This window comes from Crocuta crocuta, unplaced genomic scaffold (genome assembly GCF_008692635.1).
Source record: "Crocuta crocuta isolate KB4526 unplaced genomic scaffold, BGI_CrCroc_1.0 scaffold14, whole genome shotgun sequence".
Taxonomy (NCBI): Eukaryota; Metazoa; Chordata; class Mammalia; order Carnivora; family Hyaenidae; genus Crocuta; species Crocuta crocuta.
The window spans coordinates 1,442,058-1,467,379 of NW_027530209.1; the positions used below are offsets into that span (position 1 = coordinate 1,442,058).

Sequence of the window (25,322 nt, forward strand, 5' to 3'; positions counted from 1 at the left end):
GTATTATACCTTTATATCTTTTACTGTTTTTTAAACTAAATTAAAAATGTTTAAATGGGTTATAAACCCAAAGCAATAGCACCTCACCCACAGTATTCTCTACAGAGGTCTTATAGGTGAAGGGAAAGCTTGTATTCATTAACCGGCTCTGGCTCTGAGACTGTCTGCATTACTCACTTACTGATTCATGCTTTCATCTTCTTCTGGGGCCAAAGGGTTTTCATTCCTTCAAGACTGTTAGCAAAAAGGATGGGATTTTTATTTATTTTTTAATGTTTTATTTATTTTTGAGACAGAGAGAGACAGAGCATGAGAGGAGGAGGGGCAGAGAGACAGGGAAATACAGAATCTGAAGCAGGCACAGAGCCCAACATGGGGCTTGAACCTACAAATGTGAGATCATGACCTGAGCCGAAGTCAGAGGCTTAGCCCACTGAGCCACCCAGGTGCCCCAAGGATGGGATTTTTAAAAAAAACTTTCTCAATCGGAATCTGAAGATACAGTAGGATATTCTCCTTTCTCAATCTCATTATTAAAATTTTCAGTGTAAATAGCCTCTTCCCCAAATCAGAGCTGGAATGGAGATTTTAGGCTCTCAATTTAATGGACTTGAATCATCATTATCAGCTTATGTTTGTTCTCCAGTTAGCATGAATACGTCCCTGTGCAATGGCTAGTGATGATCTCAGAAGTCTGCTTGACTTCTCCCACACTCCTTACACTGCCATGAACCCCAAAGGGAAAACTGATTTTTAAGTCACCTTTTCCAAAGTTAAAGGTGTATCCTGCCCCAAGCTTTACTAGGGTATCCCCAATTCCCAAAGAAAAGTCAAAAGACTGAAGACTTGGTAATAACGTTGAGACAACGTTCAATGCCATGTGCTAATGCTGAATATTTAAAAAAATAAATAAATAACAGAGCGCCTGGGTGGCTCAGCCGGTTGAGCGTCCGACTTAAGCTCAGGTCATGATCTCATGGTTCATGAATTTGAGCCCCGTGTCGGCCTCTGGGCTGACAGCCAGCTAGAGCCTGGAGCCTGTTTCAGATTCTGTGTCTCCCTCTCTCTCTGACCCTCCCCTGCTCTCTCTCTCTCTCAGAAATAAATAAAACATTAAAAATTTTTTTTAAAAAAACAACAAAAGATTTGTTACCACCAAATATTTGAAAATTATGTCAAAGATTTCATTTGAGCAGTTATATACTGAAAGTACTTATACTATACTAGTACATCATTTTTAAATATAGTGAGCATGCTGCCATTTTAAATTGGTCTTTTTTCTTCCTCCCTTTGTGTCTCCTCCCCGACCTCCTCCTCTTCCTACCCATCCATTCGTGTCTATTTAATATATTAAGACATAAATATTACCTATTTAATTCCTTTTTATTCCTATAACAGATATTGTCCATATAAAACCTAGTTGAATGAAGGAAATGGATAAAGGAACTCTTTGGGCTCCATCTTTATAGCACACGAATTTCACTCTTGAAAATTTACAAATGGCATTTTATTTTTTCCCACCCATCAATACTGTGTTAGAAGTAATTTACTAGTATATATTTTCCCCTTTCTTTCAGCAGGGTAAGAGGTAACATTTTAAGGCCATGTTACGTTCTTCATATTCCATGGGTTTTACACAGATATGTTAAGTAATGTATCCAAGGTCACTCAACCCTGAGCTTCCTCCTCCCTGAAGGAATTATAGTAAACAAGTCAAGGTAGGTGTCAGAAAGAGAAAAATGATCAGTTTGAGACTTTCAGAGGTAAATGCCATACATAATTTTTATTTGCATCTTGAAATTAAAAGTTGGTCCTTGGAGGGGCTCCTGGGTGGCTCAGTTAAGCATCGGACTTCAGCTCAGGTCATGAGCTCCCTGTTGGTGAGTTTGAGTCCTACATGGGTTCTATGCTGACAGTGTGGAGCCTGCTTGGGATTCTCTCTCTCTCTCTCTCTCTCCCTCTCTCTCTGGCCCTCCTCCACTAGCATGCTCTCTCTCTCTCAAAATAAATAAAACTTAAAAAGAGAGAGAGAGTAGAACATATATTTGGATTTTAAAAAATGTTTATTTATTTAATTTGAGAGTAGGGAGGAGAAGAGAGAGCGAGGGAGACAGAGAACCCCAAGCAATCCCCACACTGTTTCTGCAGAGCCCGATGCGGGGCTTGAATTCATGAACTGTGAGATCATGACCTGAGTCAAAACCAAGAGTCAGACTCTTAACCGACTGAGCCACCCAGGTGCTCCTATGTATTTAGATATTTAAAAGTCCAGTCTGACAATATCTGTCTCTTGCCAGGAGCATTTTTAGTTCAGTTACATTTAACGTAATTAGTGTATTTTATTTCTACCATCTAATTTTGGGCTCCTTGTCCCCTCTTGTTCTCTGTTCTTTTTTAAAAATCTTTTCTTCCCCCTCTTTTAAGATTTACTCCTTTTTAACTATTATATTTTCCTTTTACTTGTTTGGAATTTACTCATTTTTCTCTTTTTCAATATTCACTCTTAAAAATATTCACATTTATCTTATCAAATGCCCATATTAACTTTTTGGTTACTACAATAACTTAGAAAACTTTAATTCCTTTTACCTCTACCCTATCATTATTGTTTTATATTTTAATCAATTTTCAATCCGTCAGGTCATTTTTTTATGTAATCACTGTTTATTCAGATTTGCCCATATAGGTACTCCTTTCTACCTCTTTAATCCATCCTTCATCTCAAACAGGAACCTGTCCTTCAGCCTGAAGTGGATTCGTCAGAATTTCCTTTGGTAAAGAGCCACTAGAGCAACCTCTCCATTTTTGGTTGCCTGAAACTATATTTAGTTCACCTTAATCTCTTCTTCAAAGATGTTCTGCTGAGGATAGAATTCTAGGTACACAGCTTTCCCGCTCAGTGAAGGGAAGATTTTCTCATCAGTTGGTCCCCACTGTTGTTCTTGAGAAGATACCTGTCATACTACCTATTCCTTTGATGATAATTTGTCCTTGTCTCTGACTTTTAATGCTTTCTCCTCTTATTTGGTGTCAGGAAGTTCTACTATGATGTATCCGGGTGTAAGACACATTTTTATGTGTCTTAATCTTAATTTGTTAAAATTTTTAATTTTGTGGACTAGTATTTTTTGTTAATCATTTCTGGGAGACTCTCATCATTCCATTCTCAATCATCCTACAACATTGTCCCAATTTATTGTTTTCATAGCACTATCACCATCTAAAAATATTTGAGTTTTTTTCCTGTTTATTATCTGTCTGCTTTTGGTTAACAACAACAACAACAAGACCACAACTCTTTGAGAACAGGGACTTGATTTCTTCATCCATATCTAAATCCCCAGTACCCAGCAGAATGTATGGCATACAGTAGGCACTTAATAAATATTTGTTTAATGAATGAACAAAGTAAAGAATAATTGAATGGATATATGAAAGTTACATGGTAGATGATAGTAAAGTTCCACCTGTAAACGTATTGACCCACAAAATGATTCATTTATATATACTTTAATTCAGCTTTAAACAACTACTGAGTTCCATTATTAAGAGAACTCTAAACTTGTGAAATGATAAATTCTTTTTTAAATCCTAGTGTTTACCATTGGGAGTACCTTACTCTTACAGGTTGGTATACGTGATTGGCCTAACAGATAGACGTTTACTTGAAATGGTGGATTTGGCTTTCTTAAAAGTAGACCTTTGTGACCAAATTACCTATTACCACAGTGCAGCAAGATCACAGTGAATCCTATCTGAGTAAACATACGTGTTTGATATGAATGAACCTGAGGTATTATATCTGGTGATTCTTTTGTACACTCATGCATTCCGTCTTGTGGTCATCAGAGCATATATTTAATAAATTCTTAATTGATTGGATCTAGGTCCTACTTTAAAGACCCTCATTAATAGATTAAGGAGGTAAGCAGGAAGAAAACTAATCCATCATTACCCGTCACCAGGCCAGACAACCATGGCAATATCATTATACTTCCCATGGTCCTCTTGAGTTCATAATCAAGTTTGAATTAAATGAGACACCCAGTATCATCCCATTATATTTTCACAACTTTGCCAAGAAGTAATTTTTACCAAGAAGTTTTAGCCTTAAAAACGGACAGATTTTCCTATTAGTTCGTTTTTGTAGAGATGACATTTCGAGAATACTAATACAATTCATTATCAATTCCTATTCATCAGTGTAAAGACAGTGAGCTTTTTTATAGGACTGTTTATTGGCATATGCAATTATGCCTTTAAATAGCAGCTCTTAAACTTCCAAGAAGAGAATAGATTTTTAATTTATTAGAATACGAGCCTTCTGAAAATTCTCCAATTGGTTTCTGTTGGTATTGAAAAATGAAATCTGATGAGTCAACAGTTCCCATTGTGATTATTATGCCAGTTTTAGAAATAAATAAATTTTCCACAGACCTCCATCTGTCCTTTTTTCTTAAATTACCTTACTATGGTAATATCATGAAGTAAATATACTTGCTGTGTTTTTCTGCTCTATATATACTTAAATAATAGTGTACACACACTCTTTGCCAGCATTGTGAGATGAATAACACTAATATGTCCTCCAAATAGGATATGTTTTTGTTCTGTACATAAGGGAAATAGATTTATACGTAAGTTTTAAAAATCGGATCTTCTTTCTGCTCAAAATCAAAGATATGGCCTCCAATATTTAGTCTTAGCTAGTTATACAAAATTTTATTTTGGCAATTCATTCAAAAAGTATTTATTGAGCATATTTAAATATGCCAGGTTTGTTCTAGGTGGTAGGGATATATCATGAACAAAGAGACAAAGATTCTTGACTCATGGAAATTATGTTCTAGTGGCAATAAACATAGTAAGTAAGTAAATTGTATAGTATATTTGAAGATGAAAACTGATATGGGAAAGAAAGAAAGAGAAAGCAGGGCAAGGGGGATGTGATGAAGTTTTAAGTGGAATGAAATTATGAGAAGGTAACATCTGAGCAAAGATCTGAAGGAGATGAGGGAGGGAGTCTTTTGTATTTCTGGTGGAAGAGCATCCCAGGCAGAGAAAAGAGCTTTTGCAAAGACCCTGTGGTCTCAGGAAGATGCCTGGCAAGTTCAAAAGAAGAAAGAAGAGGGGCGCCTGGGTGGCTTAGTCGGTTAAGCGTCCGACTTTCGCTTAGGTCATGATCTCGCGGTTCGTGGGTTCGAGCCCCGCGTCGGGCTCTGTGCTGACTGCCAGCTCAGAGCCTGGAGCCCCTTTCGGTCTGTGACTCCCTCTCTCTCTGACCCTCCCCTGCTCACGCTGTCTCTCTCTCCTAGAAATAAATAAAACATAAAAAAAAAAAAAAAAAAAAAAAGAAGAAGAAAGAAGGGATTTGTGTGGCTGGAGATGAGGTCAGGAAGGTAACAGCAGGAGGGTCAGGGCGGGGGCAGCTCTTGTCTAGCCAGATAGGCCCTTGTAAGGACTTTGGCTTTTACTCCAGAGGGCAGTGGGGAGCTGTTTCTGGGTTTTTAACCAACACTGTGATTTGGTCTGACTTACTTTTTAAAAGAGTAACTATGACTGGTGGGCTGAGAATAGACTGTAGCAGGACCCAGACTGAACTCAGAGGCTATTTAGGAATCCAGACAATGACAAATGATATTTGAATGTCTAGGTCTTGTAATCTAGTTCACATAAATTTAACTTCCTCAGAAAGGATTTCTATCTAGTTGCCTGTATCTGAAAGTAGAAACATGTGATGATGAGAAACACTCTGGCACAATTGATGCCAGACACCTAAGTCAGATTGCATAGCTACCAGCTGAGTTTTAAGCTACTGAAACATACAGAACTGTATTCTATATCTGGACTGTGCACAAAAATAAAACATCCTAACCCCAGAGACATGTTTTCATTATGCTTTTGTAGAAAACAAAGGTGGGATTTTCCTCTGTCCTTCCACTTTTCTCCTTTCCCTCTCCTCTCCTCTCTTCTCAGTCCATAATAATCATACACTATAGGTAACATTATGAGGTTTAGAACCTCTATGTGACAGAAGTACCACCTGTTACCTGACTTCCCTGCCGAAGTCCAATAAAAGAGTGGCCGGTCTTCTATTGGTCATTAGAAAACATTCTAGTATGTGCTTCTTTTTTTTTTTTTAATGTTTATTTTTGAGAGAGAGAGAGAGAGAGAGAGAGAGAGAGCGAGCATGGGTGTGGGAGGCGCAGAGAGGGAGATACAGAATCTGAAGCAGGCTCCAGGCTCTGAGCTGTCAGCACAGAGCTTGATGCAAGGCTTAAACTGATGGACTCTGAGATCATGGCCTGAGCCGAAGTCAGAAGCTTAACTGACTGAGCCACCCAGGTGCCCCTAGAATGTACTTCTTAATAAACAAAACCCTTATCCATAGTAAAGATGTAGGTATATTATCAAAATATGTTCAATAATTTTTTTAAAAATCTTCATATATTTGTGTATCAAGAAAATAAATCTAAAGTGTTTTTAACACGTACCTAAAGAGATAGCTTCAAAAGTTGGCAAAATGCCATAGGATCTGAGCAGCCAGCGAATCTTAAGTTTTTCAACCCGTCAGCTCTGAAAGTCAGTTCCCCTGTATGCTGGGCCCAGTGCTTCTGCATATGCTTTCCCTCTTCTTGGAAAGATCCCTTTCAGCCCTACTTAAACAGCCACACTCTTTTTTTATGTTGAAGGTATACAATATAATGACTTTACTTACATACGTGATTGCCACAGTTAATGAAGTTAACATCCGTCATTTCATATAGATACAAAAAATAAAGTAAATGAAAAAGACATAAAAGATTTGTCCTTGTGATGAGAACTCTTAGGATTTATTCTCATTCTCTTCATGCCTTTCAAACATACCATAAAGCTGTATTAACTACGACCATCATACAGTACATTACTTCCCTAATACCTTTTTCTCTTATAACTAGAAGTCTGTCCCTTTTGACCACATTTATTCAGTCTCCCCTACCTCCACTCCCTGTCTCTGGTAACCACAAATCTGGTCTCTTTTTTCTATGAGATTCTTTTCTTTATTCTTCTATTTTTTAAGACACCATATAAAGTAAAAAAAATATAGTATTTGTTTTTTTTTCTGACTTATTTCACTTAGCACAATGCCCTCAAAATTCATCACTGTTGTAGCAAATGGCAGGATTTCCTTTTTGTTGGCTAATTAGTATTCTCATATATATAACACAACTTCTTTATTCATTTGTCAGTTGATTGACATTCAGGCGTTTCAGGTCTTAGCTGTTAAAAATAATGCTGACATGAACTTGAAGGTACAGATAGCTCTTTGATGTTTTGTTTTGTTTTGTTTTCTGTGGATGTTTCCAGAAGTGGAATTTCTGGATCATGTAGTAGTTCTATTTTTAATTTAAAACATTTTTAATGTTTGTTTATTTTTGAGGGAGAGACAATGTGAGTGGGGGAAGGACAAAGAGAGAGGAGAGACAGAAGATCCAAAGTGAGCTCTGTGCTGGCAACAGTGAGCCTGATACAGGGCTCGAACTCATAAACTGTGAGATTATGACCTGAGCTGAAGGTGGATGCTTAACTGACTGAGCCCCCCAGGTGCCCCTCTATTTTAAATTTTTTAAAGAAAGCTCCATACTGTTTTTCACAGTGGCTGTACCAATTTGCAATGCTACCAACAGTGAAAGAGGGTTCCCTTTTCTTCAGATCCTCGCCAGGATATGTTATCTCTTCTCTTTTTATGACAGCTATTATTTCCTTTTTTTTTTTTAATGTTTATTTATTTTTTGAGAGACAGAGACAGACAGACAGGGAGAGAGAGGGAGAGAGAGAGAGAAACAGACAGAGGATCCGAAGCAGACTCTGTGCTTAACCAACTGAGCCACCCAGCCACCTCTCTTATTGTAGTTTTGGTTTACATTTCCCTGATGAGCACTGAGTAATGTACAGAATTGTTGACTTACTATACTGTATACCTGAAATTAATAAAACACCCTATGTTAACTATACTGGAATTAAAATGAAAAACTGAAATAAAAAATTTACCATTGACTAAACAATAATGCAAAAATAAATTTGAAAATGTATTAATTTTCAGAGGAAAAGAAATGATCAACAAGATGAAGAGACATACTACAGAACTGAAAAAAATTGCAAACCATATATTTGATGAGTGGTTAATAGCAGAAATATAGAAACAATTTATACAATTCAATAGCAAAGAAAAAAACAAATAATGGAATTAAAAAATAAGCAAAAGTCCTGAATAGATATTTTTCCAAAGAACATATATGAACAAGTGGCAGGTCGATAAAAAGGTGCTTGACATTACTAATCATCAGGGAAAGAGGCTTACTCCTGTCCCTATGTCCGGGCTCATACTAGGTAACACTTCCTCTAGAAGATTTACCTGACACATCAAAATGAGCCTGTTCCTTTTGAACAGTAGAATATGTGTATTTATAATTTGCCTCTTCTCATTGCATGAGATAATGACATTGCAACCAGCCTTAACCAGAAGTAAAATGTCCTCTGGGTTAACTGTTTACTTTGTTGATGAAATCATCAACTGGAAGGAAATCCTAATAATGTCAGCCAATGTGGAAAACAAGCAGTTCCCTAGAGTAACCAGCTGTACTGATGGCAGATTATCTAAAGTATGAATGAAAGGAACAGAGGAGTCAGGGTAACACATCTCCCCCTGGGAGACTCTCTTTGCCACCTGTTTTTGTTTAAGGTGACAAAAACACTTTCTTTTTGGTCACATCCTTTGTCCTTCTTCACTCTGAATTCTTAGCCCTTGACATTCCATTCTACAGGTTAAAAAGTGGAGAAGCTAAGGCAGTGGGTAGGAGGAATTTGGGGGTTCTTAATTAGGGATTTGGAATAAGAATCCAAGCCTGGCATACTCAAGGAGCATCAGTAACAGGATGATGGGACTGCAGTGAATCATGAAGGAGATGAGAAGCCATTAGAGGCTTTGCATAGAGGAGTAACCTGATATAAATCATGTTTTTAAAGGATGGTTCCAGTAGCATGTGGCAGATAGATAGACTGTGGGGGGGGTACAAAGACATAGGTAGGAAGATATTGCCAAAGTGCAGGTGAGAGATGGTGGTGGTTTAATCAAGGGTGGTAAGGATACAAATGGGAAGAGGTGGTTGGATTCTGGGTTGGATGTGGGGTGGAAAATAAAGGAGTCAAGAATGACTAAGATTTTTGACCTGAGCAATTGGAAGGACGGGGTTGCCATTTTCTACACTTGATCTTAGCCAAAAGGCCAAGAAGCGATTGCCATTTTCTTAGCTAAGAGAGGCTATAGAAAAATGGGATGGCTAAATATGGAGGAAATCAATTCATATAATCTGAAATTTAAATTTGGACATGTAAAGGTAAAACATCCAATGGGCCTATTAAGTAGATCTGGGAGAGAGAAATCTAGAGTTCAGAGGAGAGATCAACACAGGAGATATAAATTTGGTTTACCAATCTATAGATAGTATATAAAGTCTTAAGAGTGGATGGGAGGGGCACCTGGGTGGCTCAGTCAGGTAGGGCCCAGCTTTTGGTTTAGGCTCAGGTCATGATCTCAAGGTTTGTGGATTCAGCCCACACATCAGGCTCCGTGCTGTCAGCTCAGAGTCTGCTTGGGATTCTCTCTCTCCTTTTCTCTCTGCTCCTCCCCTGCTCATGCTCTCTTTCTCTCTCTTTCAAAATAAATAAGAAACTTAAAAAAAAAAAAAGGAGTGGATGAGGACATGTAGGGAGTGAATATATAGAGAGAAGAGATCTAAGGACAAGGCCTGGGCCCTCTAGCACTTGGCAGTTTGTATGATGAAGAGGATGCAGCAAAAGAGACTGTGAAGTAGTAGCCAGAGAATTAAGAGGAAGTGGTTACAGGAAGCCAAGTGAAGGTGTGTTTCAAGGAGGGCATGGTCATCTAGTTTCAGTGCTGCTTATTGTCTGCGAGGTGAAGAGTGGTTATTGGGTTTGACAACATGGAAGCCATTGGTGACCTTCACAAAAGCCATGTGTATGTGCACACACAATACAGACACACACACGCACAGAGTAAAATATATGGAGAAAATCTTAACAAGTGATGAATTGGGGTGAAGGGAATATAGGAAATATTTGTATTATTACTGCATTTTTTCTGTATGTTTAAAATTACTTTAAAACAAAAAGCAGAAAAAAGAGACACTGGTAAGAAAGAAAGTGAAGGCAGAGCACATCAGCAATACTTTTGAAAATGAGGTCATCGAGATGGAGTAATGTGTGATTAAAGAGGTTTATTAAAGATGGGAGAGATTGTATGTGTGTATGTATGTGTATTGTATGCTAATGGGAAAGGTCTATTGACAGGACAGTATTCATGATACCAAAGAGAAAGGAGTTACTAGAGGTATGCCTATGATATTTTGAATCAGAAGGGGCTCCTACTAATTTCTTTCCCATTCAACACAAGAATCTCATACAACATTCTAAAGGGCATCTGGCCATTCATACTGTTTGGATGCTCCAGGGAGTAAAAGCTCTGTGCCTCTGTTGTATGTTTCCCAATGGCCTGGCAGTAAATTCAAGAAGCTTTGTTACATTTCAATATTTTTTATTTTTATTTTTTATTTTAGAGAGAGAGAATGAGCATACAAGCCAGGGAGAGACACAGAGGGAGAGGGAGAGAAACTTAAGCAGGCTCCACGCTCAGTGTGGAGTCCAATGAAGGTCTCCATCCCATGACCCTGGGATTGTGACCTGAGTTGAAATCAAGAGTTGGCCACTCAACTGGCTGAGCTGAGCTACTCTGTTACTTTTTAATGTTTTTTAATTTTAATTTTGAGAGAGAGAGTGTGTACATGCATGCGCACATGTGAGCAGGGGAGGGGCAGAAAGGGAGGGAGGCAGGGAGGGAGAGAATCCCAAGCAGGCTTCACACTTAGTGTGGAGCCCACATGGTGCTTGATCTCAGGAACTGGAGAGCTGAAATCAAGAGTCGGATGCTTAACCAACTGAGCCACCCAGGCACTCCAAGCTATGTTACTTTTTAAAATGAAAAGAATGCAGACTGTCTCAACTCTGAACACCTCATAATCATGCAAAGTTGTGAAAATCTCCCACTTTTCCCTTCAGCCCTACCCTACAGAGATTGCCACTGTTTGCAGTTTGATGGGTAGCTTCCATTGCTTTGACTAGATGTATAAACACACACATACAGCACAACAGCCATTAAAATATTTTTATACATAGTTTTCCCAACTCGCTCCCCACCCTCAGTTAATAGAGCATGAATGGCCCTGCAAATCAACACATAAAGGTCGTATTTTTTTTTTTTTTACAAATAGTTTATTGTCAAATTAGTTTCCACACAATACTTTTTAATAGCTACACAGCACTCCATTACACAAACGTAACATAATTTATTTATATATTTCCCTTTCTTAAATAATGCTGCAGAGAACATTCTTGTATTTTCTCATACTTGGGCTAGTATTTCCATTTCATTGTATTTTGAAAGGCTTATTCTAGAACTATAATTGATAGGCTTTCCTTCTTAACTTTGAACTGAAATCTGTCTGCCTGTGACTTTTTCTACTGTGGCGGCTCCATTGATGTGGTTTCCTGCTTCACTGGGAGCATGCGTCTAGGCTTATAAAAGTCTGTGAATACAATTTCATTATATGCATATTTGTCTCTTTTACTGTTAAACTTTAACTCAGATGTTTTCTTGCTTTATCCTTGAAGGAAGTATGACACAATTAAAATCGTAGTTAACTTTGTTAATAACAGAATTTTTGAAAGGTAGGCTTTTATAGGGATTGTGGTTTTGTGGATCTTTTCACGTTGCTTCAATTCTGTTTCTCGGCCTGAGATATGCCAGCCATATCTCTGCATTCTGTGGTACAGCAAGGCCACTGTCAGCTTGTCACTGAGCAGCTTAGGGAGACAGTTTAGAGGAGTTTTGTCGGGAAAAATCAAGAGCAAAGTTTCCATGATGAGTAAGCTCTGCCTTTCTGAAACTGGAGTGAATCATTGGGAATAGTTCCTATCACATGAAGTTGGACATAATGAGAAAGGAAAACAGTGCATGTAAGTCAATGAGACTGACAGCTGCCTGCAGAAAGTAGGCTTTATTGTACTTTTTTTGTTACAGTTTTTTAAAACTAATGTAATTTTATTTAAAAAATATTCTGGATATCTTTATCACTTCCACTTTTTAAAAAGTTTTTATTTCTTTATTTTGAGAGAGAGAGCATGAGCCAAGGAGGGACAGAGAAAGAGGGAAAGAGAGAATCCCAAGCAGGCTCCGCACTGACAATGTATAGCTGGACGTGGGGCTTGAACTCACAAACTGTGAGATTATGACCTGAGCCAACATCAAGAGTCAGACCTCAATCTACTGAACCTTCTGATACATGAAATAAACCTACCTTACTTGTACTTAAAGAATTCATGGGTCTATAAATATTACTTCTTTAATCTCCACAGCATATCCAGAGACACACAGAAAAGCTAATATTGTGAATGCTCTGGTGAAAGACATGCTCTGGGAAGGAATAAGTTATTAGTCCTTTTTGTGCTTTCAATTCCTGGTAGAGGAGATCAGTCTACAGAATGCCATGGTCTCTCAGTAGCTATAATCTTTTTGACAGGTTATAAAAGTAGGAGCACATGGGCACCTGGGTGGCTCAATCGGCTGAGCTTCCAGCTCTTGACCTCATCTCAGGTCATGCATGATCTCATGGCTTGTGAGATAGAGCCCCCACGTCAGCCTCTGCGTTGACAGTGAGGAGCCTGCTTGGGATTTTCTCTCCCTCTCTCTCTGCCCCTCCTCTGCTCTCTCTCCTGCTCTCTCTCTCAAAATAAATAAACATTAATAATAATAATAAACCTAGGAGGACAGTACAGAGGCATAGGTCCTATAATTCACATCTCAAATACAAGTGTCAACACTGCCTCCAGAATTTCTACCTGGGGAGAGCAGCTATCTAAGTGCCAGGGTGGCAGGGGCCTGATCCACAAGAGTGTTGGCATAGCAGTTGGATTGGGTGTCATCGGTGCAGCCAAAGGAGATGAAAAGATAAAGCATTGGGGCGATTCAACTTTTGGTCTGTTCTTTTTTGCACCCCACACATTAACAGTTGTCACCAAATCTACTGACAGGAAATATACTGGCCTACGGGAAGACCTGGCTGAATGTCACATTGGTATCTTCTTTTTGATATAATTAAACATGTCACAAAGAGTCCAAATCAGTTTCCCTTTCCCCAGAATCATATGGTGATGAAATAAAATAAACATCATCTTTACCAGCCTTCACACCTAAAAGTGTGACAGTCAAGATACATTCATTGTGACAGCTGGAGCTCCTACCTTCTGCTTATGTAAAAGCTGCCTAGTGTACTTTTCTGTTCATGTTAAGTACGTACCAGACTCTCACCATGCAATTCTCTTGGTGTTTCTGAAGTTGGTGAATACTGAGGCTAGTTAACTCTAACTAGAATCTTCCCATCAGCTACATGCCCAAGGATGCATGGCTTATATAGTTTGGTATATTTGGAATTTTAAGGTTTATACCTCATGAGTATTATTTTCCTTTCTTATTCCTTTTTCTTTATGGCCCCTATCCCAGGGGATTTCAATAAGGGGCTAGCACTGGCTTTAGGATGGGGTAGCCACCTGTTCATGTGAGATGGAAGGGTCCTGGAGTGGTCTGGGACCAATCACTGGTTCAAAAATGTTCATTAAACATTCTCATTCCTTTGCCTCTCACCCTCAGCTGTACTCATTGTCCCCTTTTTAGATGGTGGTGTGGGGGTAGGAGGTGGGCTGTGCAGTTGGAAATATGCTCTCCCTCGCATGCTAGCATCTCTCCCTCCAGGCCCACAATTGAGAATGTTTGGTATAGATGTACATGAGCTAAAGGAAAGGCATGAATTAAACTATTGCAACAATTTAGCCTATAGGTGATACGAATCTGAACCAGGGCAGGTTTAAATTTTTTTTAATGTTTATTTATCATTAGAGAGTGTGTGTGTGTGTGTGTGTGTGTGTGTGTAAGGGGGTGTGGATGGGGCAGAGAGAGGGGGAGACACAGAATCCAAAGCAGGCTGCAGGCTCCGAGCTATCAGCACAGAACCCAACACAAGCCCTGAGATCACGACCTGAGTCAAAGTTGGACTCTCAACAGACTGAGCCACCCAGGCGCCCTGAACCATGGCAGGTTTAAAAGGGATGAATCTGTTCCTTCCGAACCATTATCCTTAGTAGTTCGTAATCTTCTTCTGCCAGTCTCCAACTATACTGCAAAAGCAATGTGCTATATTGAACAACCTTCCCTTTGGTGTGTCAAATATTATTTTTCAACATTGCTTCCTCTCTTGAAGCGAGAAAGGCTACAGAACAGCACAGCTTCTCAAACTTTTTCTGCAAGCCCAGAGCCACCCTAAGTACTGCTCATGGCCTCCTCATTTTAATATGAGAATTTTTACTTTGTGACACTTGAAATACAAATGACTTCTGAGACAAATTATTTTTTGGTAACTCGATCCAAATTGACATGTGTTGTGGTCTGATCCACTAAAAGTGGGAGAAATAAGAACATCACTGTCTGTGTTAGTTTCCGGTAGCTCTTGTAGCAAATTATCACATTTGTGGCTTAAGACACCACCAACTTATCCTTTTGCGGCTCTGGAGCCCAGAAGTCTAAAATGAAACTTACAGGGCAAAAACCAAATGTTGACAGGGAGTAGATGATAATCTACTTCCTTGCTCTTCCAGTGTCTGGAGCCACACCTCTGGATTCATTCCTTGGCTCAGGACCCCTTTGTCTGCCTTCAAAGCCAGTGATATGCATCTTTTTCTGACTCTGCTTTGTACTGTTTCTGTCACATGATCTTCTCTTCTATCAAGTCTCCCTTTACCTCCCTCTTATAAGGGTATTTATTTATTTTTAAATGTTCATTTATTTATTTTGAGAGAGAGAGAGAGAGAGAGAGGCAGGAGGAGGGACAGAGAGAGAGGGAATCCTAAGCAGGCTCCCTGATGTCAGCACAGAACCCCACATGGGGCTCCAGCTCCTGAGCTGCGAGATCATGACCTGAGCTGAAATCAAGAGTCTGATGCTTAATCCACTGAGCCACCCAGGAGCCCCTGTAAGGATATTTATGATTGCATTTAGGACCCACTTATATAATCCAGAATAATCTCTTGATCAAGAGATCAAAATCTCTCTTGAGATCCTTAATCACATCTGCCAAAACTTTTTTTTTTCTGTATAACATTCACAGGTTCTGGGCAATAGGACCTGCATTTCTTTGGGGGCCATTACTCAGCCTGCCCCTGTATTGAATCAGAAGAAAACAGGCTGTGTCCTTTTCACTACTTCTGGATCCATTCTTGTCTGTTGAGGAACTGATTTATGGAAAAGAGAAGTATAATTTGAAAAGCATAAAGCATTTCATGGCATCTTCTCACCCAGCAAACTTATCCACATAGACCACTGTGCTAGGAGGCCCCGAGGCAGGAGGCCCCCTGTGCCCGTGCAGGTCAGCACCTCCTGCTGTCCCCGCACCTGGCCACACTGCTAAAGTGGCTGGGACACAGCCCCACATTCCAGGCCAGGCAACGTGCTCATACGTGCCTCCCTCAGCACCCGCATCATGAAGTCTCTGCCGGCACTTCCACACATCTTCTTTGTTATCTCTTTTCCATATTGATCCTCAGAAGCTTATGGAATAATTTGCCTTATATTAACCAGAGAGGCACCTAGTTATGTGTGTGTGTGTGTGTGTGTGTGTGTGTGTGTGTGTGTGCGCGCGCGCGCACTGTGAGTGGGGGGTTTATGAACGTAATTAAGACCGACTTAGGGTGTATGGTGTTTAGACAGCTTCTACCAGAAAGGTGGCGGGCCTCCACATCCACTCCATCTGGTTTAGTTTGATATGCAGGGCCCCAAAATGGGTACCTCAGAAGGTAGAAAGACTAACAATATGAAGTACCTCTACTTTGGGAGCTTAAGTAGGACAGAAAGATGTGCATCTGCAAAGCTGTTAGGAGACATGTGCCACAGGAGAGATGTGGCACGGTGTGGGGGCTATTACTCATGGTTGGGGTGAGAGTGAGTCAGGGAAGACTCCTTGGATGTGTTTGGTGGGCCAGGACTGGCCCACAGATGGAGTGAGAGTATTTAGAGAGGACACAGAAGCTCAGGACATAAAGAGAATCCCGAGCCTGGAGTCAAAGATGGAAAGGCAGGAAACAAAGCAGGCTTGCCTGAGTAGAATTTCTGTATTTGATGGATTTGGTTCTGTAATGGCTGGCAGATGGAAAGTTCTGGAAAGCAGGTATAAAGTCAGGCCCAGAGTGGAGACTGGGGTGAGACTGGGGATTAGAAAAGTGGAGATTATCCTCATAGGTCACCACTAATGCCAGGGATGTGGGTAATATTGCAAAGCAAAAGCAAGGACCATGGCAGACGTCTACCTCGAGGGCACAAAGAACACCAAAAGAGATACTGGAGAAGTCAAAACAACAAAATGCCAGTGGCAGGAGGGAACCAGGAGCCTGCATGGTGCAGGTGGCCAGCACGGGGAGCATTCCAGAGTCCCCTGTCTCTAGCCAAGGCAAGTGGCATAAGGCTGACCTCGTCTCTTTGTATCTATCATTTGTGCTGCAAGTATATCCAAATGCCATGCGAGATTTTCATAAACTTTGGCAGGTTTTACAGAAGGCTACTTAGGCAGAAAAAGTTAATGTATACAATTGAGTTGAGCTGGCAAAGCCCCTTGAAGCCATGAAGGTCTTTGCACTATGACTTCTCAATGTATTCAATTCTGATGTTTATGCTAAGAACAATTTTATTATTGGAAAATAGGACCAAATTCTGCAGTCAGATAGAAAATCATAACAGGGAGCACATATGTCCGCAAAGCAATCAAATAGTCCGGTTCAGTAACTTGCTGTTGAGATCATTTGTGAATATTCATGTGCTAATTGTTCAGTTCTGTTAACATCTGCTGGCAGATATAAACAGAAAAATGGAAGCAGAGACTAAAAGTTTAAGAGTAATAATTGAAGGGAAATATGCCCAAGTTGAGCACATTTGGCTATGACTGTTGTGAACTGAGCAAGGTCAATTTAGACATTTAAATTTGTCATATTTTTTTTTGATGACTATCAATAGCCTCTGAAGATTAGAAGTTGGTAGGAGTTACTTGCTTCCTCCTAGACAACCTTGCTATCAGGTGGCATGTTTTGGGTTGTTTTTTGTTTTTTTTTTTTTGACGTTTATTCATTTTTGAGAGACAGAGAGAGACAGAGCACAAGTGGGGGAAGGGCAGAGAGAGAGAGGGAGACAAAGAACCTAAGGCAGGCTCCAGGCTCTGAGCTGTCAGCACAGAGCCCAATGCAGGGCTCGAACTCACGAGCTGTGAGATCATGACCTGAGCCGAAGTCAGATGCTTAACCCAGGAGCCCCTCGGGTGGCATGTTTTAAGGAAAACGAGTTTCAGATAGAATTCTACCTGATATCCAACTACTTATTAAGAAGAAGGCCCAAAAATATGCATTAAAGCATGGTCCAAGTTCCAATTTTCTGTTTGTTCATTTTTAAGCACTTTGACAAGAACTTTGCATAAAATGATTTCTCTGAAGTAAATACAAGCAGATTCTCATGATTGTACTACTTAACCTTTTAAATCAGTGAAGGGACTCTTCATTTTGGGATGAGGGTAGAAGGCACCTGTTCTGATTGAGTTCTAGAATTACGGTGCTCTACCAAAGCATTTGGCTGATTTTTTTTACCCTATTAGTGCAAGGGGTAAAGTACCTGCATGACATTCCTAGCTCTGATAGGTCTTGAATACCTCTTATTTCCTTAAGGATAAATTGTTTCTATTAACTCTCTGAAACAAATTCAGAAAATAAGTGTTAAAGTACCTGTCTTTGAAGTATGGACCTCTGATTGTGGTATTTCAAATGTTCCCATAGCACCCCTAGAGTATAAACTAAATTGCATATTCATATATTCATGATACTGTCTAAACTAAAATGCATTAAGGTCAATTGCAGAAAATATAATGATTATCTTATTTTTTGCTTGAATCGGGGAAAAGCCAATGTGGTAGACTGGATCATGGTCCCCAAAGATGTTCATGTCCTGATCTCTAGGGTCTGTGACTGTTACCTTCTGTGGCAGAAGAAGCTTTGCACGTATGATTAAATCAAGCATTTTGAGGTGGGGACATGATCCTGGATTATATGGGTGGGCTGTCAGTGTGATCATGGGTGTCCTTATGAGCAGGACAGGAGAAGAGACTACAGAGAGGTGATGTGATGGTGGACACAGGGATGGAGTGGAGGCAGATGGAGGAAGGGGCCACAAGCCAAAGAATGCAGATGACCTCTAGAACTTGTTAGTCAAGGAAACAGATGCTCCCCTCAGAGCCTCCAGGGGAAACCAGCCCTGCTGATACCTTGACTTTAGTCCAGTGAGACTGACTTTGTACTTTTGATTTCCAGAAATTTATAAGAGAATAAATTTATGATGTTTTCAGACATTAAATTTGTGGTAATTCATTACAGCAACAATAGGAAATGAATATAGCCACCAATACTAATGTCAACAGTGTTTTGGTCTAACTCGTGGAAGTTTCCACTGGAGCTGCTTTGAAAACCCTTGCCATACACGGCTCACACTTCTTAGGTCATCAAAAAAGAGCCTGCATTGCAGGCCATGGAGACAAGGGGAGGAACAAATGGTGCAGATTTTAAAGCATTTTTAGGAAGACTCAAAATCAGTCCCTGAATCTGTAAAGAGTAGATCATTTCTCTGCCTCTTACGGGACATAATGGGACTAGATCACCCTTTGAATGGAAATCAAGTATAATGAAGTCACGTTACTCCATTTAAGCATTAAGCCCATTAGGACAATATTCTGGCCAGGTACCAGGTGAGCCTGGGCTACCCTCCAGCTGAAGGCTCGCCTGATACCAGGTAATGGGAGCTTTAGTTCTGTTCCCAACCAAGTGGGCTGCTTTGCTGAACAAGCATTAGGCTGTCTTCGCCCACACAGGGAATGCTAACGTATCAAAATGGGACATTAAGGTAGAGGAATTCAATTTCACAAGGGAAAGGGTTTGAAGGAGCTGGAGGCTCTTGATTTTCAGGCTAGAGGTGGAGAACTGCCTAGCTTCTAGTCTGTGCCGAGACAGAACTGAGCAAAGAAAATCAGCAGAGCCTTCGGAGGAATGGCCTTTGGAGAGATTTACTGTTCAAAGCATTGCTGTGAAATCAAATACAATCCAAGGTGATGGGGAAGAATTGCAACAGCCTTAGTTTTATCATTTACATACTTGTCCCCAGGTCATTATATTGATTAAATAATACATCTAGCTCTCTGATTAGCTGGCTCAGTCCTTTGCATGTAGGCATGCAATCAATGGCAGATGTCAGTTGCAAGTTATAACAGAAGAGTGTTATGATTGGAATTCAGGTGGAAGGAGAGAGGCGCCAAAATGCCAGAGCATTGGGTTGTTCTAGGGGGTCCCTGGATAAGCTCATTCTATCTACATGTGCGATTATATGTACTCCATAGCCCACCAGGGAAATATCATTTTCCATTTAAAGTGAATTAGTGGTTCCCATGAAGCCTAAGAAAATAATCTGTTTCAATACAGAAAGGTTCCTGGATTTGAGACCAAACACTTAGATGACTATTCAGGCAGGTTCCCATGTCTTGCTAACTCTGCCATTTACCCACTAAGTCAACCTCTTAATACAATACTGACTTCTTTCTTTGAGCTGCTTTAATTCGAAGGCCTGCTTGAATAATCGTCTACTCCCTACCTTCAAAATGTATCAATATTTACCACATTCTCTTACATGACACAGTAAGATTATAAATTTCTGGAAATTATCATTGCTACACTACTATTTCCTCTATAGACCCTATTCATTTTGCCAAGTGTTCTAATTCTTTTTACTTTTTAAAAGATTCTTTTTACTGTTTAGTAAAAGATTATTTATAATCTTATTACTCACCCTTTTAAGTGTACAGTTGTACAAGTTCCAGCAAATGCATAGGAGGCCTCTAATGAAGAGGGTTTCCTGACCCTTCCCAAGTAGTAGGACAGCTCTAAAGGTCTGGGATCCATGCCTGCAAGTCTTATTCTGTTTCCCCTCAACCCCCCACCAGCTCCCATGGGTCATCTGTGCCCTAAAGGTGACAGTGTTTGCTATACTTTCCCAGCAGCTTAAGACTTTTGTCCCACAGGAGGCTTTGTGCTTTTCATGGGGGTCGGTGGCTTCCTTCCCCTGGGCCTGCTCCGCTAGGGAAGCCGTGGGACTTGCCCTGTCCCCAGTCTCTTTCATGAGCACTGGTGAGGTCCCTGAAGAGCTCATGAGAGAGTGGGTAAATTCCCCTGTGTCTGGAGCTCCCAGGGCTCCTGTCCTCTCACACAAGCCCACACTCAGCCATTGGTTAGGAATTTTCACTGAAAATTCTTGTGTGACATCTGATATCTCCAGCAGGTAAGTAACTGCCTGTGCCCTGTGTCTCCTCAGAGGACCCTTTGTTTCCTTAGATTTTGAGCAAGGTGGTTGTGCTGTGACCCCAGCTCTATGATGCTCTCAAAAAAAGTTGTGCTTTCATAGATTAGTTAGCATTTTGTTTATTGTGGGATTAAGAATGAAAACAGCCTTTTCTATCTCCTAGAAACTTCCCTTGAAGGAAGCCAGAAGTTCATTTTATAGATTTGGATCATCTACGAACTTGGTTCCTTTTCTTACTGCACCTTAAATATCTGAACAACGAAAATGGTCACATGTGACCCTCAAGGTCCATCCACGTTGCTACACATGCTGAGCGAAATAAGTCAGGCAGAGAAGGACAAATATCATATGTTTGCACGTATAGGAGGATTAGGAGGAACTTGATGGAGGAACAAGGGGGAGAAGAAGGGGGGAAATGGTGGGGGAGAGGGAGGGAGGCAAACCATGAGAGACTCTTGAATGCTGACAAAAACTGAGGACTGATGGATGTGGGGGGTAAGGGGGGATGGGCATGGAGGAGGACACTTGTGGGGATGAGCACTGAGTGTTATGTGGAAACTAATTTGACAATAAACTATTTGTAAAAACAAAACAAAAAAAAAGAAAATGTTCACATATGTAGCAGGACGGATCTAAGGGTGAGATTCGGTGGTTGAGAAGCTGGGTTTGAAATTTGGATTTAATTACACCTTCAGATAGACAGGTTCTTTCCTGTAGTTGCATCTGATCCAGGCTGAAATAATTGTGTATCATTTTCCTGAGACTTGTAAGGAAAAAACCAGATGATTGGAGAGCATTCACCTCTGCTAAATCAAGGGGTTTGCTTGCTATTAGCCAGATAGTGCACTCTGAAAGTTATAGGAAGATTTCAAGTATTTTGAAAGGAAACTGATAATTAAAAAGAAAAAAAATGGCCTTTTTATAGGAAAACCCAGCTGCCTGGAATAGCTACAGCGTTAACAATTACATATAAAATATCTACAATGTGAAGTAATGCAAAATAAATTCCTGACCATGGAGCTGATCCTAACATGATTAGTGGCTACTTTGAGGTTTTTCCCTCAGGGCTTGGCAGTGAGGCCACAGTAGCTTTTTAGTTTGCTAGGAAATTGTGTAATTTCTTAAAGGAAGCTGGTTCCTCGTAAACATTTATTGGACACCTATATTAGCTATCATAGGATCCAAAAGGTTGTAAAAGAAAGAATTATTCTGAATAATAAGTGTCAAGTTCTTTCTGGACCCACTTTGTCTGAGTGCAATTCCCAGTGATAATTTGCTATCAGATGACAGTCCCAGCTGCTTTGTTTTCCATGCTCTTCTGTCCTTCCGGGCCGCAGCAAAGCCAAGGGTAGATCTCCTTCTAGTGTTCCCTCATGAGCCTTCAACCCCCTTCTGCCTGGCTAGGAAACCTCCTGACACCATCCCCCCAACTCAGGCCCCAGAGGGCTCAAGCATTTTCTTGACACCCTCAAGCTACCTTTCAACCAGGTACCTGGTCGAACAAAGATGTCCTCCTACACCTCCACCAAAAAATATGAGAAAACTAATTTATGCCAAAGTGTCACTTACTGACACATCTTTCTTAAGAAGATACATTTCATATAACTTTTGGTTCTTATTTTCTTTTTAATTAGAACAGAGAAGAACAGGCAGAATCTCAGGCAGGTATCTTCCCACCACCCTGCCTATGACTCTGTGAACTGGCCACCCAGTCTGTATGTAGACAGACCCTTCTATGCTTCGTATTCAAGATGAGGCTGCACATCCACTCTTAGAGCGTGTTTTTCAGCAAGTGTAATGATGTTGGTCTGTGCTCTACAGATTCCTGTCTATTCCTCTTCGTACTAGTGTTAGCTGTGCAATCTCAGGAACAGAACATATTTTTCTCCTCTCCTTTCTCCTGCTTGAATCTCCAGCTTGGAAGCTGAATGTGGGTTTATTGTCTCGGGCTTATTTAAGTGGCACCAATCGCTATCCAAGGCTCTGGGGCTCTCAATCCCACCATGTTTCCTGGTGAGAGACTATTCTCTCTTGAGTATGAACTGAATACAGAAGACCAGTGATCTCTGCCTGTCTCCTATCACCACTGAAGCAACTAACAGAGGGGCCACTCCTTCTTCCGGGGTGGGGGTGGGGGGTCTCCTCAGGCCTGAGACATCCACGCACAATACTGCATAAGCCTTTACTGTGAGCTCATTCTATCACAGTATTGTGCTTGGCTTAACAGTTATCAAAGTGAGAAAGACCTTAGGCGAATGAGTTCTCTGCAATCTGACCTTTGTGAGGAGCTTGGTTTAAGTCCTCTGGAGCTGAATTGAAGAGGCAAAACTGTAAACCCATACCTGCCTTCCATTTAGAAATACATGGCAGAGATGAAAAGGACCTAAAAGTTTAGCCAAGTCCTGGGTCCAACAAAAAGTTATATATTTCATTTCCACAGGAGCCTCCAATTATATTCATCGTATTTTGTACCCTCTGAATAAGATTTGTTTTAATGAAAAGGTTCCCTCCTAGGGATGTGTACAAGTATGCAAAGATGTATAAGAGCATATTTATTGAAGTGTTATTTGTAACCAGGAAAGAACCTAAATGTCCATCACTAGGATAATGGATAAATTATAGTCTAATTACTTAATGGCATACTGTATAGCAGAGAAAATTTGCAAACTAGAACTATGTATATGTACACAAATTTCTTTTTTTTTTTAACTTTTTTTAATGATTTATTTATTTCTGAGAGAGAGAGAGGCAGCATGAGCAAGGGAGGGTCAGAGAGAGAGGGAGATACAGAATCTGAAGCGGGCTCCAGTCTCTGAGCTGTCAGCACAGAGCCTGACGCGGGGCTCGAACCCAAAAACTGTGAGATCATGACCTGAGCTCAAGTCGGACGCTTAACTGACTGAGCCACCCAGGCGCCCCGTACACAGACAAATTTCAAATAGATAATGCTGATATTTAAAATAAAAATTGGAGGGTGCCTGGGTGGCTCAGTCAGTGAAGCATCCAACTTTGGCTCAGGTCATGATCTTGTGGTTCATGAGTTCGAGCCCTGTACTAGGCTCTGTGCTGACAGTTCAGAGCCTGGAGCCTGCTTTGGATTCTGTGACTCTCTCGGTCTCTGCCCCTCCTCTGCTAACACTCTTTGTCTCTCAAAAAATAAACAAATGTTAAAAATTTTTTTAATAACAATTGGATGTGGGGTGCTTGAGTGCCTTAGTTGGTTAAGCATCCCATTCTTAGTTCTGGCTCAGGTAATGATCTCAAAGTTTGTGGGTTCAAGCCCTGTGTTGGGCTCTGCCTGTCTCCTATCCCACTTGTCCCCTTGAGCCCACTTAAGATTCTCTCTCCCTATCCTCCCTCAAGCATACTCTCTCTCTCTCTTAAATAGCCAAGCTTAAAAAAAGTTTTAGAATACAACTGAATTCATAAATATATCACTTATCTGAAGTTTAAAGTATTAAATATTATCCATTGTCTTAGAATATATATGTATGTGGTAAAAGCATAAAAACATGGATCTGAGTGATGCATGTCAACTTCAGAAAAGATTTCCCCTCTTGTTAGGAACACAGAATTGGGTACATCAGGGGTTCAGTGGTATCTGCACCATTTCGTTTTTTAATATGGTGCTATATAGGTCAGTGTTTGCATTCTTCAGTATAAATTTTATGGGTCTGAAATATTTATTATTAATATTTTTTAAAAGAAAGCATTCTGTTGCTTTTAATAAGTTTGATAGCCAATGAGCTAAGAAGGGAGGCTGAGGAATGCTGATACTCAAAGTTACAATGGTCTCCAAGCAAGCTATCCTGCCTTCTGGAGCAGCAGCTCTCAGCCCTAAGAGGCCATGGCAAAATGCATATTCTACTCCTACCCCTATCCTGGATTCTGAGGTTTTCATTAGGCATCCCAGAGATTCTAGTAGGTGTGGTCATTATACCTTTGAGAAAGATGTTCAAGGTAAGCAGGTGAAATCCCAGGAGCTCATGGTCCCACAAAGCTTTGCCACAGACTCATTGCTAATGATCCAGAGTTAAGCAGAATCAGGGGTTATTCTGTTTCATGCTCAGCATCATGAAAGCCCTTTAAATCTGTGTGGGTTCGGGGCAGGGGGCAGGGAACAGGAGATGATGTTAAGGTATGGGAGGGGGCGGTTAAAGTCCTGAATGAAAAAAAAAATTATTTTCGGAATTAAGGAGGTACTAAATTTAGATAAATAGATTCATGGTACAGATTATCAGGGCTGGAACTAATAGTATATAGTGATTATATAGACAGCTCTTTGGCATCCATTGGGTAGATACATGCTGTTATATCCTCTTTTCCTTCATTATTAAGATAATACATGCTTTTAACATGTCAAAAATACAGAAAATGTAGAAAAGGTTATAAAAATCACCGTTAGTATTACAGCTGAAATAAGAGCTGCTTGTTATTTGTGAACTGATTGAGATAATGTTCATAGTTTGAAATTGGCCAAGGTGGGAGTAATTACACCACAGAAATAGGCAAATCAGCTCCTTCACTTCTACCCTAGATTCAGAAGTTAAACTTTTCCTAGCAAAGAATCAAGCCCAGCTGACATACATATTTCCCCCCCAGTTCATTTTTTTAATGTTTATTTATTTATTTTTGAGAAGGCAGAGGGAGGGGCAGAGAGCAGAGTGAGGAAGACCGAGACTCCCAGGCAGGCTCCGCACTGTCAGTGCAGAGCCCAACGCCAGTCTCAAACACATGAATGAGATCACGACCTGAGCCGAAATCAAGAGTGGGACACTTAACTGAC

The 25,322-nt window shown here is 40.4% G+C and overlaps 1 protein-coding gene across 1 annotated transcript in view; it reads left to right on the top strand.

Annotated features, from left to right (window-relative positions):
• COL28A1 (collagen type XXVIII alpha 1 chain) overlaps window positions 1–25,322 on the top strand; it is a 170,543-nt gene that overhangs the window by 119,265 nt on the left and 25,956 nt on the right. The window lies entirely within an intron of this gene.